Here is a 12,948-nt window from a genome sequence, read left to right as displayed (position 1 = left end):
TGCAAGTGGAATAGCTGGGAATGGGCGCAACTGGTCCCAACTAGGACCAGTTGCGGCCATTCTCACCTACTCCACTTGCAGCTGATCTCCGGCACTCCCCGTTCCACAATCATCTGCAGCGGGACATTTCTCCCAACTGCACCTGACTGCGCAACCAGGTAGCACCAACAAATGGCACAAGGCAGCAGAGCTTCTTTGGTGTCATTTATTAAAACTGCATCAATATAGTTCCTCCTCATTGCTTCCTTGGCTCACAACGATTTTTTCACTCTGCTTCGATGGTGTCCCCGTATCAGCAGGCGAGGGTGAGGTGGAAGAATGGCTTGCACTTGTTCTCAGCATCCGCCACCTAGGCTCCGGTCTCTGAAAATGTGTAATTTGGCAATTTAGATATGCAGCACGACAACCAGTAATTGCTCTGACAAAATTACAATGCAAGGTGACCATAGAAGTAGAGGCGCTTTAACAATGCCATGAATATTTTTAGTTTTCAATGCGACCTCTTTGGCATGCACCTCCCAAGCACACAGTTTCATTACTGTAAACTTGTGTGTGTGTACACACACACACACGGTTCAAACCCCATTGACCCTCCCTTTGCTGAAAGGCTTCACACAGTGTCAATTACTGAACCCCTACACAAGTGTTGGAATTTCCTTTTGCAAATGCATAGCTGCATGGTGATTATTAAATCCATGTGAACCAAAATTACTATCATACACAAAAAACACCACGCTTTTATGTGGCACAGACAGAGACCTAGCTGCTAAAGCATTAGCAAATTCAGAATTCCTCCGTCTGATTGAAAAGAAACGATTTTAGGCCCACAACACTGGTCATTAGCATTACTTATCAGCTCCTGATTACCGGGTAGGAGAAAAAAGCCTTTAAGGCCTGCATCACGTTACTTTTGTTCACTGTAACCAGCAAACATCGCTGAAAAGTGTGAGATGTATAGCTGAAAGGAGAAAAATTACGAAGTGTAAGACTTCCTGCCCTCATGAAGGCCTCGAAACAGAATCCGGTGACAGCAATTGGAAGTGGAGTTCAGGTTAATAATCCCTCTAACCAGACGTTACTTTTTGTGCTGCCATGTCCCTGCTTGCTTCCTTCTCTTGAGTTATGTGCACCTTATCCAAGCCCTCTATATTTCTTTGATGTCCACTTCTAAAATAATATAAGAAACATCAGAAAATTTATTTCCCCGCAGCTACGAAAAACTTTCGTTTTTGTGTAAACTGGCCTATGAGTAAACCAAGCGACTCATGATTAAACGCCATTTGACGAACTGGCCATAAACTCCTTAGAATAGTGGTGACCTAGACGAGTCCTCCACAAAAACTTTACCCTAACCGCAATAAGCGCTACCAGGGCAGGTCAGCCGTTTTTGTTTCTTGTACTGATAGGTGCACAAGCAAGGCGTTCTAGGACATTGTTTCATTGTGCCACATCCACACATCAACCCCACCTAGAAGATAAAAACACACCATTCATTGCATTCAGTTTGACCTAACCACAACTTGCACGTGATGCAAAATTAATAAATTAAGGCAACCTTGAAAGCCGAAAGCAGGAGTTATTTTTGATGTAGAACAGCAATACTTTTTTATGCACAGAACAGGCAAGCTTTAAAAAATGTGCCTCCTTAGTTTATTATTAAAATAAATTTAGTTTTTCGAATATTATGGTAGTGCTGAGGACCGTGATCCAATGAACCACAATAGGCGCTTGATAGGGTCTGTGCTCTCTGCTGCAAGGCACGTGTAAAAAAAAAAACGCTTTGTCTAAAAGTACGTTGGACGTACCCTGATGTCTGAATCTAAACATACGTCGGACGTACCCAATACCCAGAGGCTAAAGAAAAGTATAGCGGGCTTGGCCAGTACAGGCTTGTCGGGCACATCCAAGGTGTTCTCTGAGCCACACGTACCAATTTTTGCTGTTGCACAATGCAGAGGGCCTTTACATTTGTCAGCTGACTTAAAATGACTGTGCACTGCAGAGAAGCTTTCTGGTTCCCTTTGTAAATGTAAGTCTGGTGCCATGGAGGAAGAGCCCCCCATGTGATCTGATGCGATTTACACTGGACGAGATTACCATAATGCAGGGGTGCCTAATGTAGAATAAATTCTGAACGGGACATCGGTCGCACGCTTGTTCATCACGTTGGGCATCTTTTAGCAGCGCGATTCTGCGTCACTTCGTGTCGACGAGGTACTGATATCACCTCGAGCTTCTGAATGAAAGTCCTAGGTTTGAGTCCTCCTCCCCCCAATTTTTTGAGACAACCAACATTGCTGCACCTTTTTCTGTCATTTTACAAGATGGACTGCAGTGCTATGTGTCATGCTGCTTTCATAACACGAAGCACTGCAACAATCACTTGATTTTTGATGGCTGATGGGGATTGGTATTATTGAGTTATAGTCCACACAGCAAGAACAAAACAGTTTAAAATTCGGGAATCCAGCCAGTCATTCTGCTAGGGATTTGAACCTAGGACTTTTGTTCAGAACGTTGAGGCGGTACCTTGTCGCCGCGAATCCATGCGGAATTGCGCTGCTAAGAGAAGCCCAACAAGATGGACAATCATGCCACAAATCTCCGTGTATGGGAATGTACTACCTGTTCTATATCTGGCACCCCTGCAATACGGTAATTCCGTAAGGTGTAAATCGCATGGGATCACACGGGAGGCTCTTTCTGCGTGGCAGCTGATTTGCATTTACAGAGAAAACCACAAAGCTTCTCCGTAGTGCGCAGTCTTTCCAAGTCAGCGGAGGCATGTAAAGGCGTGTTGCATCGTACGACAGCAAAAATTAGTATATGCGAATCAGAACACGCCTGCGAGTGCGTGCGACAGGCCTGTGCTGGCATCCACAGGCCAAGCCCGCCGTACTTTTCTTTGCCCTCTGGGTATCGCGCACGTCCGACGTATCGTAAGATTTTATGGGTCAGCGTACGTCCGACGTATCGTTAGATTCTAGGATCGGCGTAAGTCCGACGTACCTTTAGATACAGCGTCAAAAAAACATACCTAGGACGTGTGGTTTGCGAAAATAAAATCAAAATAAAGTAAAATTTAAGTCAACTTCATGAGCGGTCGCCGGTGCAATTAAGAACGAAAGCGCGTAGAAAACACGTTTGTTGAGCACAGTATATTTGTAGAACTAAAGTTCAAGCAGCAAGTACCACTTAAATGGCAAGTTCAAGATAGTCACGCACACAAAAAAAGAAAAAACAGAGACACGTACCTGCACTGTCAAGAGTCCAGCCGAGGCAAAATCCTTTGTCCCTCAGTCTTATTCAACTTGCGGTAGCTGCACCTTGCTGGGGAAAAATCCTTGAGGCCTCAAGCACAACTTGCTTGTTATAGAGCTTGTGCATATAATCTATAGTGCTCACACGAAATATTTAAACGTAGGCTATCAGAGAACAGTAGCGTTACCACGATTACTGCGATCACGTTTTACCTGTACGGCGCCATTTGCCTTTGTACGAAACTACAGAAACCGCACGACTAAAATTTTGAATAAATGTGTCATTTAACATTTAATTAGCCCAACAAAATGTCAAAAATTACAGAATGCAATATTTTTTAGGTTTTTTTTAAATATAAATTGTACACCAGTTTGTTACTTGGATACACGATGATTGAACGCCTCTAAAACGGCTAACTCAACATCGTAGTGGCGTATCAAAATGGACGCTACTGTGGCTCATAAACATGACGGAAAGAAAAGATTTTCCTCCATACTCATAAATGTAGTTCATAAAAATCACACGTTGAAGGCAGTCTTAATGACGGGGTTTTTCTGCCACGGCAATTGTGGCCGCGACATCTGCACTTTTGTCTGCTACCTGTTTCCAGCTGGCGTTCCTCGCGATTATGCTTGTATTCGCTTGCATGCTCGGTAAAAGCGCTCTTGCCTAATTTGCTTTCCCGCACATCAAGAAAAAAAATTTTCTGGCGCGTCGCAGGCGTCGTGAAATCTCCCCACTATCCGAAACTCTAAATCCCTGCAGCGCGCCTCTCAGCTACCGAGCTCGCGAGACCGTCCTTCGCCGTCGCGACCGTCCCTCTCGCGGCCCTAAGGACGGCCGTCTCGATCGCCAGCGCGCCCCTACATCATACGCGTCGACTGGGTGTTGCGGAGTTGTGCTGGAAGAAAAGTAGGTAATGGATGAGGACACAGGAGGAGAAGTTAAGAGGGATGATAATTTACAAAGCCGAGGGAGGAGAAAATAATACGCAACGGCAGGAAACGGTGAGAGAGTTCGGGCCACCCGCCGGTGCGCGAGAACGGCAATTTTACGACGTCTCATTTTGTTAATTAAGGGTACCTCGGGTTAAAAGCTGCTTTGTAAAAGCTTGCGCAAATTCAGAGGAAACAATGATCTGTAACATTATACATTGATTCTACATTCGATAAGCATGCCTACCACATGAGACCAGCTTAAGTCCAACTGGGACAAGTTGGCCCCTTTCAGATTCCCAGTTGGGACCATGCCTCCCAACTGGGACAGGTTGTCCCAGTTCAACTTCCCAACTAGGACCAGTCGCCTCCCAACTGGGACCAGTTGCCCCCTTTCAGCTTCCCAACTGGGACCAGTCGCCTACCAACTGGGACCAATTGCATCCCAACTGGGACCAGTTAGTTCCCCACTGGGACCAGTTAATTCCCCACTGGGACCAGTTGATCCCAGTTAAGACCAGCTGAAAGATTTTCACTAGGGTTTCGAACGATCATCTGACATCATTTTTTAGCTAAAGTCTTTTACCTATTCTTTATTGAATAAAACATGCATATATTATATATTATCAGCAATGCACGTTGAACTCACGCAACCCGGTACTTTTTTGTAAATCAGGGCTTAGTAGGATATACTGAAAACATGTAGTATTACTAATAATAAAAATGTCGGGACACGTGGGCTGGCAGTGCAATATCGAGATCTATGTTTGACATGACGGGATAGCAGAGATATATGCCTCGCTCAGTGCACACGAAAAGTTTGGGCAAGGCGGTTCCGGAACGATATTTGTGAATTCCGCATATTGAAAGGCAAAAATGTTACCTTGATTAACCAGGACACGTATATTCCCCAAACATGCACGCACAGTATAGCGATAAAAGTACAATAGCTTCCCTGGAGAAGCACCACCTACGTAAAAGAGGCCGGGTTATTTCTCGGCTCAACTAGCAAGTCGCGTAGTTTTTCTTCTACGTGTGTATTTTCCCGCCTATAACTTTATGTAAGCAAGAGGTCGCATGGTAACGATAGACGTTGCGGCCCGTTAGCATTTAATTTATGAAGCGTTCACTTAAAGATCAAAAAGCCTCACAGCAGCGCCAAGGTTGTAAGAATTAGACATACCCGAAGGTACAACCCGTTCCCATACTCTAGAAAGAGAGAAAAAGTGGTTCGTGTGAATGCCGTGGAATAAAATAAAAAAAATGTAGTTGTGTTTTTCAATGATAAGAATTTTGTATGTTCGAGCGTAGGCATACATACTGGTTCAACGACGGCATAGTACCACGTCGTTTTGTACTCTTGCGTATATAGTTTTAGGCATTAAGAGTACATTTGCACACGTGTCAAAATTGTGTGTAGTTATTTTCGCGTGGGTGGGTATTTCAAACAAAAGCCTCTCTGATTTTGTCGAGAAGGCCGTGTCAGTTATGTGGATTGGTATCTCCAGCGTAGCCACATACATAAATGGAAACGAGCCTTAGCGCACTCACAAGAGCATAGCAATCACTGAAGTGGAAGCATACATGATCATAGCGACCATAGCTAGAAATGAAGAGCCACTAAGAAAAATAAAAAAAAGAGGGGGGGGGGTGTTATGCATATGTTTTGGCGTAAATACGGGTGCCTCAGCTGTAACTAGGATCCCGAGCACTGTTTTCTACCGCTAAAATTGCTAGAATGCAAGTGAAGACCCGTTCGAGTTTCAAAACTAAATGCTGCCTTAAGAAGTTTCGTAGAAAAGCCGCGGCTTCGCCTTCCCCTACAGCAGCTCTTCCATAACTTCCCCGCCTCAAAACACGTGATAATTATACCAACGTAATCTTACGAAGAACAAATTATTAGAAGCAGAAATTTAACCGAGCGCTTAGGCAGCCATTCACTGATGTGTCCGCAGAAACTCCACAGAAACTTCTTGTCTTGCACTGCGTGGACAGGACTTACTCAAACAAGTTTCTTTATATATATAGTCCCGAAGAAATGTTTTTAATCTACATTATAGGCTTATAGGCTCGAAGCTGACTGTTTTAGCCAGGGAGAGGAACAAGTCGGCGATTTTGCAGCCGTAAGCAGCGGCTTGCGAGCCCGTGCACGGCGTTGCAGCGTGCGCAGCAGTCAACGCAATCCAATCCAACCTCAGCCACGACAATAAACCGGCCGGTACAAATCCTCTGTTGTACTGGTTGTACTGACTCCATTTTCCCGCAAAATGGACAAGTACGGGCTCTTCCGATTCCCCGACGAAAGCTTTGCCGTTGAGTCGGTTACGCTCATAAAAGATTTTGACCCCATTAGAAAGCATAACTCAAAGACCTGGCCCGAATTCACGGGGCCAACCCAGAAGCGCAACTGGGTCAAAGTGAATTGGCCCGATGAGGACAAAAATAAAAGAGCCACCGGAACGACAAGCCTCCTACCAGCCCAGCTTGTGAAGTTAAGTCGTAAGTACTATTTTATGCCAGTCCTGTTAGCTGACAGTGCCAAAACTTGTATATGCTGTCCCTACTGCTTTGTACAAGCGTCTAGATCGTTGTTTATTCAACCGTACAACTCGAACGAGGACAAACGGCCGCAAGCGACACAAACGCACGTGTTCGTTTCTTCGATATGGTCATGTGCACTGGCTGTTGAATAAAAATAAATGAGTGCGTCCAGGCTGGTCATTCATTCCTTTGCATGATGATCGACCAGATGCGAAATTTAAGGACATTCCCCCAGTTCTAGCCGCATAAACGCGTTTGTAGGCCGTGTGATACCTTAGTGATGCAATCATTTTTCTTTAATTCATAGGGACTGACTACAGTGACGGGGCCCGTCGCTTATAATCTGCACTACAGTGACGGGACCCCCTCAAGACTGAACGCCAAACCCGCCGCGGTGGCTGAGTGGCTAAGGCGTTGCGCTGCTGAGCACGAGGTCGCGGGTTCGATTCCCGGCCGCGGCGGCCGCTTTTCTGATGGAGGCGAAAAGCAAAAACGCCCGTGTGTACGAGATTTCGGCGCACGGTAAAGATCCACAGGTGGTCAAAATTAATCCGGAGCCCTCCACTCGGCGCGCCTCATCGCCTGCGTTGCGTCGGCGCGATAAACCCCACAATCAATCAACTGAACTCAAAACAAGCCGATTAGCTGCCTTATCTCGTTCCGGGATTTGGTGTAGTGGTTCCGGCGCTGACTACGGACGTTAAAGTCCCTGGTTCGGTTCTCGCACTTTTTTTTTGTGTGTGTGTGTGTGTCCGTAGTTAGCGCTTTGTAATATCAAAACCTCACGGCCGCTTTAAAATTCACGCAATGAGAGCAGTCGGTCTTGGTTATTTACTCAAGCGGCCGAACCGCTCGCTGGAGCCACGGCCGACGTTACACCCGATCTCCTCTAATTATTACCAGTGATTAATAATTAACCGTGACTCTGGCTAGTCAGTGAGCGGAAGCGGTTCGGCTGGTTAGGTAAAAATCAAGACCGACTGCTCTCGCTGAAATATTGTGAAGCGGGCGTTGGAGATCCGTCCAGATTGAGCTAGAGTTAGTCCCCATCACTGTAGTGCAGATTTTAAAGCGACGGGCCCCGTCGCTGTAGTCAGTACCTAATTCATAACACCGCGTTCTTGCATTAACGTGATACTGTTTTCCCTGTTTGTTACGATTTTTTTATCAACAACACATGCGATTTATTGGCGGTTTTGTTACATGTGGCTTATTAATGACGGAAAAAAAACTGCTCGAAAGCGAGGCACAGGGAACACGCAAACAGGACAACGCTACTCGCAGCTGCGAAGTTTATCCCACAGACTATTATAAGAACGCAAGAACAGCCAACAGCACGCCCTGCTGTGCAAACTGATGTCTCGAGAAAACGCGATAAGCGATGAAGCGGTGGTGGTTGCCTAGATAATCGTACTGCTAAGCTTGTACCTTGCTCTGCTGTCGTTAGGTGCTTGGTACCGAAAAGGTGCGGTTCTGTTTATATGGAACGAAGTGCATGCAGTATGTATCCATACTTTTGCGCTAATTCCGGAATACCTTGAAGGCAGTCTTGTTGCAACAGACATTGTCGACGCTCAGATATCGTGTACTTTGCAAGTAGGCTGTACCCTGTACATTCACCATTACTTTTAAGAAAGTAGCCCAAGACATGCATAAACATAAATTTTTGCAGTGTATTCACTAATATGTGTCATGCGTTCTTGTTAGCGGTTCGGAGCGAACTTGAAAAGCTCCTGGACAGGATGCTTCAAGAAACACGGGATGATTCAAGGACGACGAAGACTGCCAGGGCAAGTACCTACCTTGCTGTTCTTAACGTACAGTGCACGAGAGCTGCATAGGATTTTTTCTTTATCATTTACTGTTTTTTTATTCCTTTTTTGAGTTAAGTGTAACTCTGCATGGACAATGAATTTTTTTCTCAAGGCCTCGACAGTCTGTACATGAAGACATGCAAAGAAAAGCCTGGAAGCTAACGATAGCTTGCATGGGGGTAGAACTTTGAAGATCCCTTATGTCACGGATTTAGCGGAAACTTGTTAGCCATGGTGCTTTCGGCAGATAGAATGAGCAGTCTTTGTAGAGAGGACAATGCTGGTTCTGTGGCAAAAAAATTGCTGCCGGCACTTCACTCTGCCTCTGATGGCAGCTGTCATCCTCACTTTCCAGTCCCCATGAGTGAATATGTGGGAATCGTAGATGGGTATCTTAATGTCACAGCAACTTTGAACCGTGCAAATTCGCCGTGAACGTCATTGGCCTTTGAGTGGCTGGGTGTATGGGTATGCATGGAACTCCATGGTTAAGGGCTATGAATCGGCATTTGGTAGCCTCATGGAACCAGCATGACCCACATGTGATGTAGCAGTTAAGTATCATTAGGGGAAACCATATTGCCTGGCGTTCAAAGCATGCGAGCAGGTACCTCAGGTGTGTTTCATGTTCTGGTGTAGGTGGAGTGCTTAAAGGGCTGGTGAAGAGCTTTTCAAAAAAATTTTGTTGGGGGCATTACATTATGGTTTTCCTGATCCTGAATTCGAAAAACATGTTTATTTTATGTGTAAATACACCCAAACCATCTTTTTTCGTCAAAACAAATGACCCCTGCTCGAGGGCACGGTGAGAGCCCTGGCTGCCTTTCGCGATTGGCTGGCGGCAGATGACGTCATATTCGGAAGTGCCGGCGCTGCGGGGACCGCACAGCCTGAAGATATCATTCTGTCCCCATTCAGATACGGGCTAGAAGGTCCTCTGGTGAATGGAGGGCTCACACAATCTTTCCTTAGAATAGGAGAGCCTGAGGGAAGTATAAACAAAACAGGTTCGCTTGCGGCGAGCTTTAGAAAGGGGTTCTCCCCCAACGACTCATGGCCGACTTGTTTCTCGGGTGCAGGGAAGTTGCGCAGATATTGGTTCGCCGCTTCCACTACCAGCACTAGCCACAATTCCTAGCACAATTTTTCAACCCACCATCATCCCCATCCTCGAATGTGGAATGTTGTTTCTACATTTGGACAGGCGGCAACAAGCTCTGTGCAGCGGCCTGCGATGTGCGCAGGCAGTGCGGCCGGCGCCGGTCGCCACGTCACGCAGAGGTGCTGGTGCCGGGTCGCTGCTTGGCCGGTCAGTGGAACGTGGCATCGCTGCACATACGCATGTTTTAGAATAGGGGAGTTGAACGTTGGTCGCCCCGCAAAAGCTAGAGGAACCCAAGCGCAGCACGCTGGTCCCGGACGAGCCTTAGAACGCCTTCCCCAACAGCTCCAGCCGGCTCAGGTTGCACGGATCGACGGTGTTGTTGGGAACTTTAGCTTTAGCACCAAGGGAGATAGTTGGTCGCCGCTATCTCTACAATTTCGAATGACTATCCTTAACACAGTTTTTCACCACATTATCATCCCCTTTCTCGCATGTGAAACGTTATTCCTACGTTGATAGTCATTCTAGCGATCGGTGCTGTGCTCATTCTTGCGCGCAGGTAACGCCATCCATCGGCCTCTCGCCGCATCTCTTGCTCGGGCAGGCCTGTCGATGAGCCTCCGCGACCGGTCGGCGCTCTGCATCGCGATACGAATTCGATCACCTCTTTCGAAATCACCTTGGATGACAATCCCTAGCACAATTTTTCACCACACTATCATCCTCTCTTGAACGTTTACCTTGCTTTTCGCGACGGCCTTGATTCTGGACGGCAGCGAAGAGCGGTCGCTGCCGCGGCATGTGTGGTGCGAGCCGTTTCGTGCGCCGTACGGGCATGCACGACCGGCGAGTGTGCGGAGCGCTTCTGCGCGCAGAAAACGCTTCATTCTTTCATCTCGCTTGATTTCTTCTTAAAATCTAGCTATTCAGCTAAGCTGTCATCACAGCCAACAACGTTGATCGGGAAAACGAGCAAGGAGTTCGGGAAGCTCAGAGCGCTGTGGTCCCACAAATTTTCTAATTCCCTTATAATAATGGATCAGAGACTTGGGGTACCTCCGTATTTGTTTGAGCCCGTCGCTTCGCGTGTGAAGCACAGAGCAGCCGACGACACGGCCGGCCCCGCGACTACTCGTGAAGGCAATGTAGTAGCCATGGGCGCTTGGGTAGGAAATCTCTGGTATCTAGGAGTCGCTTTAGGGAATCACACAGTAGCATTACGGTTAAAAAATCGACGCGAAAGCAACTTAAGACAATCATGATTAATAAAGTGCAGATTACACGCCTGCTTAATTCGGAAAGTTGCCCAGAAAACTGGGACACAGCGAAGCGGCGGCGCACGTCACTGGCCGTCTTCCGAATATGACGCTACTTCCGGTCGCTGCCTCTCAGTTTCTCGATCTTCCGGCGATGCGGCAGGAAGCAGTGGGCGAGGCGTAGCGTCAACTTTAACGACCAATACCGCTGTCTCCAAGCTAAAAATGACCAAAAAAACTTTACAGGCACAAACTGACCAATGTAATAATTGTAAAAAGTAGAGTTTTGCCTGGTTTTAAAAGTGCTTCAGTAGCCCTTTAAATCACTTTACTCTCACCGCATGTACCTGGGTTTGAATGTTATGTACCTCGGTTTGAATGTGGCCCTTTATCTTTTTTAGTTGCAGTAGTTTTTGGGATTCTCTGTTGCCAACAATGGCCGGATTTTTGCATCTTGGTACACATAATTATTTATAAAAAATTGCACCTTTTTACTTCCCTCTCCTTTTGGCAACTTAGCTCTTGCTGAATTCCTGGTCACAGCAGATATTTTTGCGACACAATAAAACAAATTTTGAACCCTTCTCTACATGGTGCACCTCATATCCCAGGTGTATGTTCAGTACAGAAATCTTGAATTAGTGCCTCTGCTCTCAGCATTTTTGCTTATCCATCACACCCTTTCATTTTTAATGTCAAAACAACCTGTGTGGAGTTTTCTCGGGTTGGCACTTTTCAGCACGATGGCCTCATATATTCAATGCTAGAAGTTATATTGCCAGTCTCCTTTATAGATTGCAAGAAAGTTTTCTAGCATTAAAGTTTTTTTGTTACTTTGGTAAACTAGGGAATTCAATAGTTTTGTTTCACAAAGTATGTTTTCACTGTGTTTCTGTTTGCATCACTAAAGGCCCGGAAACGAAAGGCAGTGGCATTGGAGGACCGGGTTCTGCAGCGACTCAGGCAGGAGGCCAACGAAAAGGTACTGGTGCGCATTTATAAGGATGTTATGCTGCTTTGCTGAAGGTACTTCAGCGCACTAAGTGTTTGATGTTGCATATGGTTTAATTGCTAAAGTTCTGATTATTGCAAAACCCTGTTTTTGCCCACAAATAAATGGGGGAGGGTTATTCCCTTTTGCAAAATATTGAAGTGAAATAGCCGTGCATTCTCTTCAAGTGACATTGCTGATATCTTAGAGTGGTCATGAAGACAAAATGCCAGTTTGGTTCATAAGGAAGACTGCTTTGCCGTTGTGACAATAATACGAATTTTAGAGCAAACTTCAAACAAATAATGGGGATATGAAAGCAAACGTGTGTATCAGTAGAAATTTTCTAGCAGCTTTCAGGCAACTTTTCTATGATGCCACAAAATGTTGTTTGTGCTGCTAGTGCCCGCTCAACTAACCCTTCGCTAATGCACATGACCGGGCAATTGTTGTGAGGCCTCTAGTTTCGTTTTTCATTCTAGTTAAAACTTTTCGGGGCTGGAATGGAGCTGGCTGAGGTACTGAAGCCTAGCTCTTTTATATTAAACAGCTTTATTTTTCTTCATGACCCCTTTAAATGGTTTTTTGTGACAGAGACAAAGGGATTTGTTTGCCAACACAAACAAAGCCTCATACATAAAACAAAGTTCCTGCTTTGTCACATCAGTTTTTACCAAAGTCATTGCTAGTTCAGCATTGCTGCCATGGAGGCCAGTGAATGGGAAAGCTGACTGGTCGATGCATGATTTCGAAACATAAGAATAGCACATGGATGAGACAAGTGCATACCTGCCAACTCTCCCGAATTATCCGGAAGAAGCACAAGCTCTGTACACAAGGGGTCTTACACCATTTCAATTCAGGTTAGAGCAACTGCTTGAAGCAAGGCGTTGCCTGACAAAAAAACTGGGAAAAATAGAAGCGTTAACACAGGTTAGTTCATTTTCCCACCCCTGCACTTTTGAACCAACACATGCTTACCTCAGAAAAAAAAAAACATGCTCAGGCTTTGAGGAAATTGTCCTAACAAATTCATGGTTTGATA

At 45.8% G+C, this 12,948-nt stretch overlaps 1 protein-coding gene across 1 annotated transcript in view; it reads left to right on the top strand.

Moving 5' to 3' along the window:
- LOC144166950 (uncharacterized) overlaps positions 1–12,948 on the top strand; it is a 65,123-nt gene that overhangs the window by 36,232 nt on the left and 15,943 nt on the right. The window lies entirely within an intron of this gene.

The sequence above is a fragment of the Haemaphysalis longicornis genome, unplaced genomic scaffold (assembly GCF_048455015.1).
Source record: "Haemaphysalis longicornis isolate Haplotype H1 unplaced genomic scaffold, Haemaphysalis longicornis Haplotype H1 scaffold_2, whole genome shotgun sequence".
Lineage (NCBI taxonomy): Eukaryota > Metazoa > Arthropoda > Arachnida > Ixodida > Ixodidae > Haemaphysalis > Haemaphysalis longicornis.
Note: the sequence above shows the minus strand (reverse complement) of the source record. Positions and strands in the feature narration are given on the sequence as shown.